Source organism: Salvelinus namaycush, chromosome 36 (assembly GCF_016432855.1).
Source record: "Salvelinus namaycush isolate Seneca chromosome 36, SaNama_1.0, whole genome shotgun sequence".
NCBI classification, from domain to species: Eukaryota; Metazoa; Chordata; class Actinopteri; order Salmoniformes; family Salmonidae; genus Salvelinus; species Salvelinus namaycush.
In genome coordinates, this window is record NC_052342.1 from 21,303,730 (window position 1) to 21,310,532 (window position 6,803).

Consider the following 6,803-nt stretch of genomic DNA (forward strand, 5'->3'; position numbering starts at 1 on the left):
GAAACAGCAGGAGAACAGGCAGTCCTAAGGCAGTTAGCATGACACTCAATGCTCCAACTAGTTACCTTACCCGTCACCCAATCAAACGAGGGATTGTGTTCCCTCAGCCAGGGGTAACCAAGAACCAGAGGAACATGGGGCGAGGACAGAATGAAGAAGGAGATAAACTCTGAATGATTCCCCGACACCAACATCTTAACCGGTTCAGTCCTCATAGTGATCCGTGCCAGACTACTGCCGTTCAGAGTGGTTGCTTCAATGGCTTCCGGCAATTGCTCCTTGGAAAGCCCCAGCTGTTCCACCAAGTCGGCATCAATAAAGCTGCCATCGGCACCTGAATCGATAAAAGCGTTCATCTCTAAGCTCTGATCCTTATTCATAAGGGTCGCAGGAAAACAGGGTCTGACAGGATCGTTGAGAGGTTGAAACTGGCTCGCTAAAATACCTCCCAAAACTAGCGAGCCGGGCAGTTTAACGGGCGCTGTGGACAAGCGGAGATGTAATGTCCCGAGCTACCACAGTAGAAACAGCTGTTGGTCTCACGTCTACGTTGGCGCTCCTCCTTAGTTAGCCCGTGTCGCCCCACTTGCATTGGTTCAGAATCTGGTGGCAAGACCCCTCCACTAATCCCGTGTGGGGAATAACGATCAATACGTTCTGGTTCACTTCCTGAACCGAATGGTAACCGAGTTGCTGATTGATTGGATGGGCCCCACTGCTTCTCCCTCCTTCTCTCTCGGACTCTATTATCTACCCGAATAGATAAAGTGACCAAGCTGTCTAGGTCACTAGGCTCTGGATAGGATATCAGCTCGTCCTTGAGTCGCTCCGACAACCCCTGGTAAAAAGCCGCTTGTAGGGACTCCTCATTCCAACCACTCTCCACAGCCAATGTCCTGAACTCGCTCATAAAATCTGCCACACTGCGAGCTCCTTGGCGAATAGTGAACAAACGTTTAGCTGCGTCCTTACCTCGGACTGGATGGTCAAAAAGCTTTCTCATCTCTCCCGTGAACTCCTGGTATGAAGCCATGCAGGTCCCCTGTCGTTCCCAAACGGCTGAAGCCCATTCCAGAGCTCTTCCACGCAGCAGTTCAATAACAAAGGCTATCCTAGCCTTGTCAGTGGCGTAAGAATGGGGCTGCAGATCAAACACTAACCCACACTGCATAAGAAACGAACGGCATCTTCCCAAATCCCCTTCATATTTATCAGGCGTCGGTACCTTGGGTTCACGGAAGGAAACCGCTCTAGACACGGCAGGTGAGATGGGTGAAACAGGTGGTGAATGAATCGCCGGCAAACTGAGCTGATCCTGGATTTGTGTCAAGCTAGCAGATAAGTTCTGGATTGAACCCGCTATCTCCTGTAGCGCCGTCTTGTGTTGTCCCAATGTCTTCCCCTGCTGGGTAATGGCATGGCAAACGGAGTCCAGGTCCGCTGGGTTCATCCTTGGCCGGATCGTTCTGTCACATTCTTTCAAAATCGAACCCAGAAGCAGACCAGGACAAGGAGAGTAGGAAGAAGGTGAGTATTTATTTACAAGTGAATGTGAATGGGTAGATATATCCAGGTGGCGTAGCGGGCAGCGGTGGTGAGTTGATGGGAGTAAATAGGTGGATCCAATGGGGTAGCAGAATCCTCCGACGACCAGGCGGGAATGGGGTAAATGATCCGGGTGAGTAACTGAAGACAAAACAAACGGAGGTAAGTTTAAGGCAAGCAATACGTAAAAAAACAACAAAACAAATTCTATCCAACTTGAGGCTGATACTATGGCACAACATACTGTTCATGGCTAACGATCCGGCAGGGAATGGATGTCAGGTCCGGGCTTATGAAGAGAAGAGATGATGATCAGGACCAGGTGTGCAGATAGCTGATGGGATACAGGTGCGGGTAATCAGAACTCCCAACTGGCTACATTGCCCGGCAACCAGACAGGGTGCGTTCCAGGACGCCGGAAAAAACACTCCAGGACAGAACACAGGCAAAAAAACGACTCAGGAAACGGGATTCGTGACATCTCACTGATCATCCCTAAAGCCAAAACCTAATTTGGCCGCCTTTCCTTCCAGTTCTCTGCTGCCTGCGACTGGAACGAATTGCAAAAATCTCTGAAGTTGGAGACTTTTATCTCCCTCAACAACTTTAAACATCTGCTATCTGAGCAGCTAACCGATCGCTGCAGCTGTACATAGTCCATCGGTATATAGCCCACCCAATTTACCTACCTCATCCCCATACTGTTTTTATTTATTTACTTTTCTGCTCTTTTGCACACCAGTATCTCTACTTGCACATGATCATCTGATGATTTATCACCCCAGTGTTAATCTGCTAAATTGTAATTATTCGCTCCTATGGCCTATTTATTGCCTACCTCCTCATGCCTTTTGCACACATTGTATATAGATTCTCTTTTCTTTCCTTTTTTCCCCCTACTATGTTATTGACTTGTTTATTGTTTACTCCATGTGTAACTCTGTGTTGTTGTCTGTTCACACTGCTATGCTTTATCTTGGCCAGGTCGCAGTTGCAAATGAGAACTTGTTCTCAACTAGCCTACCTGGTTAAATAAAGGTGAAAAAAAATAAAAATAATAATCATCTTAAAATGTATTCTAAAACTCACAGGCAGCCAGTGCAAAGACTTTAAAACCAGTGTAATGTGTGCTCTCAATCGGATCTTGGTCAGTACCCGTGCTGCAGCATCCTGTATGTTTTTGCAGTTGACTAATGGCTTTCTTAGCTAGACCAGACAGGAGAGCATTACAGTAGTCAAGCTTACTCGTAATACAAGTATGGATGAGTCTCTCTGTATCAGCGTGATATAAAAACGGACACACTTTGGCAATGTGGTAAAAATGTATTTTGGACACATTTCTAATGTGTGATTCGAAATTGAGTTCAGATTCAAAAATAACACTGAGGTTTTTAACCTGGTGTTTTATCTTTATTGCCCATTAATTAAAATGTGCGGACAGATTCTGTCTCTGTGCTTTGGCTCCAACAATAAGTACCTCTGTCTTGTCTTGATTTAGCTGGAGGAAGTTGTGAGCCTTTCAAGTATTTAGATCACTAATACAGTCTAATAATTTATCTGTGGAGCTAAAATCCTCTGGTGACACAGAAATGTAAAGAGCATCAAACACGGCAGAAAAATTCATTTTAGCTTCAAAACACTAGCAACACACTAGCAGAGCAGCTCAAACAGACACTCAGACACTCTGACAGGCTGATCACATCACATAGATACCTTGGTGGGAAATAACTTTAAAAATGCCTGTGCTGTTGCAATGGTACATCGTTAATGTGACAATCACCTAACAATAACCTATGTAATGAAATACATAGGTGACATTTCTGAAATATGCCTCTGATGGTGCAGGTATATTCACATTCCAGCATTGTTGTTTAAAAAAATGTTTTATTATCCTAACTGTAGCCCACATAATAAATTATCTACAGTCAGTCAGATATTATTGAGCTGTCTTTTCATTTGCTTGATGAAGATAAAGATAAACTTTCACATTTTCAAAGAGCAACTGAATACATTTTACACAGTAGCTTCTCTCCCTCCTCCTCTCCCTCCTCTCTCCTCTCTGACACACTGACAAACACCAGGTGTGCGGAGTAGGCCAGGTCGGGCAGGTAAAGCAGGAAGTTGAGAGCAGTGAGCACGTCAACAGTCACCAGTGTGGGCTGTTGCCAGGTTTGGAGGCGGTTGGAACGCTTGTCAAACTGGAACACGGAACAGATGATGGTGGTGGTCAGGTACATGACAACAGCCAGGAGACCGTAGGCTGACAGGAAACGTGTAAAGTGGAATGGGAGGCAGCCAATACACTCCCCAACACACAGCACCACCACACCCACAGACAGGATGAACCAGATACAGTAGACTGCCATGCACCACTTGAGAGCTGCGTGTTGATCGTACGACACCAGATCGCTGACCAGCATGAAGATGATGCAGGCCATGAAGGTCTTTCACACCTTGAGCAGGCCTGAAGCTGTGGCCATGCAGCCCGCCACCTCACCCTGCAGGGTCACGTCCCACAGGTAGGCCACGTGGCCAGGCAGGAGAAGCCTCCCTGTGTTTCTGCTGTCCCTTGAGGAAGTAGACGGGGAAGATGATGGAGGCAGAGAGCCAGAGCAGGGTGGCGTAGCAGGCCATGGTGATGTGGAAGTTATTCCAGGAGACGGGGCCTCGGGCCTGGAGGCCAAAGTGCTCCACCAGCAGCACCAGCAGGGTCCCAATGAAGCTGAAGGCCCAGTAGAACACACAAAAGTCTCCCACCAGGGAGAGTGAGGCCGTGGGCTGCCACAGTGAAGATGACAAGGGAGAACAACAGGGCAGCCACACGTAGGCAACACTATCAATGGCATGGTGGGAGGTGTTTTACGGTCAAGTTATACAGGGGACTGGGGAACATGTACTGTAATACAGTAATAATACAGTAGGAATACAGTAGCAGCTCACTTGTTCAGAGTCTTTAGTTGTGTCTGAGGAGGGGATCAGTGTTATCCTGTCCTTATCCAGTGTTCTGCAAGAACATAAGAAACAAAGAGCTGTGAAACTGTGAAACTGAAACTATTAACATGACTTTCGGTTTTACATTTCTATACATGAGAGCAATTCTTGGAAATGGTTCCCAGCCACTTATTTTCTGTCTGCACCTGAGGACATACTCTCCTAGTCTGGTACACACATTCCATCAACATGACTCTCAGTAAATGTTTATATGCCTGAGAGCAGGGTCGTCATATTCACTAGGATGACACTAAAGCAAATGGGTTGAAACTGAGAGGGACTACCTCAATTGGTCTAAACAGAAACTTGTTTTCCATTGCAAAACATTTGGCTACGGTGTAAAACCTTTTGCTACGGTGTATAACCTTTTGCTATGGTGCAATACATGTTTGCTACGTTATGCACTAACAAATACAACCCAGCTTATTTTGGTTGTTAGGCCTGTTAATTGATTACCACGTCGCCCTCCTAGTCACATGTTCTACTCCAGTACATTTATTCTCACACTAATGATGATATGACAGTCAGAGAGAGAAAACTCTTCCAGCTGTAACTTGTACTAGGCTAGTCAGTATACACACAGTAATGAGGAGATAGAAAGCCCTGGGGTAAATCTCAATTGTATTTCCTTGATTCCTCCATTTTGAGGAGGCAAGAAGAGAGGATGCGAGGAGTCAAGAAATTACAATTGAGATGCACTCCTTGAATTCAGTCTAAAAGAAGAAGGCATGTCTTCCTTGACGTCGTCGCCCTCTGGTGGCGTTGGTGTTTACTGTCAGTCTCACAGCTCACCACTAGTCTCTCAGCGTCATCCTTTTTCATTGGGCCAAAGCTAAGATTCTCCTAAATCAACTAGCCTTCCTAGACATTGCCGGAGTCTGAAAAGACAACCTATTCACTATATAGGGTACTACTCTTGACCAGAGCCATATGGGGCCTGGTCAAAAGTAGTGCACTATATCTGGGAATAGGGTGCCATTTGGGACACAGAGTTTCTCACATCTAATATACTCATCAAATGTTTTCATTCAATTAACTGAATGCAACGTACACTGATAGCATCAGTCTGATACTTCACAATCATCCTCATCATATGCTTCTCAGCAACACATTCCTCTTCAGTGTGTTTAGCTCTAAGCCTGGCTTCTCTAATGCCTTGTTACTGTAAGTCCCTCATTACTGGGTCTATTAGCCAGAGAAGAGCTCTTTAAGAGCCTCCCTTCTTCTCTGGGGCGAGGGAGAAATACACAGGAAGCTGAACTAATGTCTACATCTCAGATCTAGAGGGACCTAGACCAGTGGAGGCTGCTGAGGGAAGGACGGCTCATAATAATGGCTGGAACGGAGCAAATGGAATGGCATCAAACAAATAGAAACCATGTGTTTCTGTTACCATTCCACTGATTCCGCTCCAGCCATCACCAAGAGCCCGTCCTCCCCAATTAAGATGCCACCAATCTCATGTGGCCCAGATACAAATATAGCGTACTGTCCTGTAGACCGTGTCCACACAGAAATTACAAGTTTGTGATATAAAACTGGGTAAGACAAATGGACCACCTTGGCTGGTTTCTCGGACTCAGATAGACCAAGGATACTCCTAGACTAGTCCAGGACTTAACTAAACCTGTGTCTGGGAAACTGTCCCATAGTGTCAATACCGTATTCCATCCCCCTGTTCAATGGGGGCCTAGTTACTCATATCTAGAGGTAGAGGGAGCGAAACAACCAAACTGAGATGAGATAGAAATGTGGTACATGCCCAAATCATCTCTCTCTCATCTAGATGTCACTGGGATATGAATAGCAATATAAAAATAATACATGGTATTCTTACCTACTTGTTTTATCTCGCATTTTCATATTTCTTCCCGTTACCTTTTCGGAGCCGGGACGCGCACTTTTACGCAGCGCAGCCACTTCATCTAGCTAGCGAAAAGGATTTTCTCACAAATTCCCATGCGACAATTGGTAGTATGTCATGAATTCATGCCTTCATCCTCATGCCCCCATCGGCGATGTTCTGGAATGTCCCCTTGTATTTAAAGAGTAGGTTATGGTCGCGCTCTCGTGCTTAGACGTTGCATGCATCAACCAATGGTTGCGTGCACGTCATAGACTTGCGGATTGCTATAATGTACATTCAGATTTTTTTTAATATATATTTTTTAAGTTACAGCCTTATTCTAAAATTGATTAAATTGTTATTTTTCATCAATCTACATACAACACCCCATAATGACAAAGCAAAAACAGTTTTTTTTATT

The 6,803-nt window shown here is 45.4% G+C and overlaps 1 pseudogene; it reads right to left on the reverse strand.

Moving 5' to 3' along the window:
* Positions 1–3,536: 3,536 nt before the first annotated feature.
* Positions 3,537–6,461, reverse strand: LOC120030474 (annotated as a pseudogene).
* Positions 6,462–6,803: the final 342 nt, after the last annotated feature.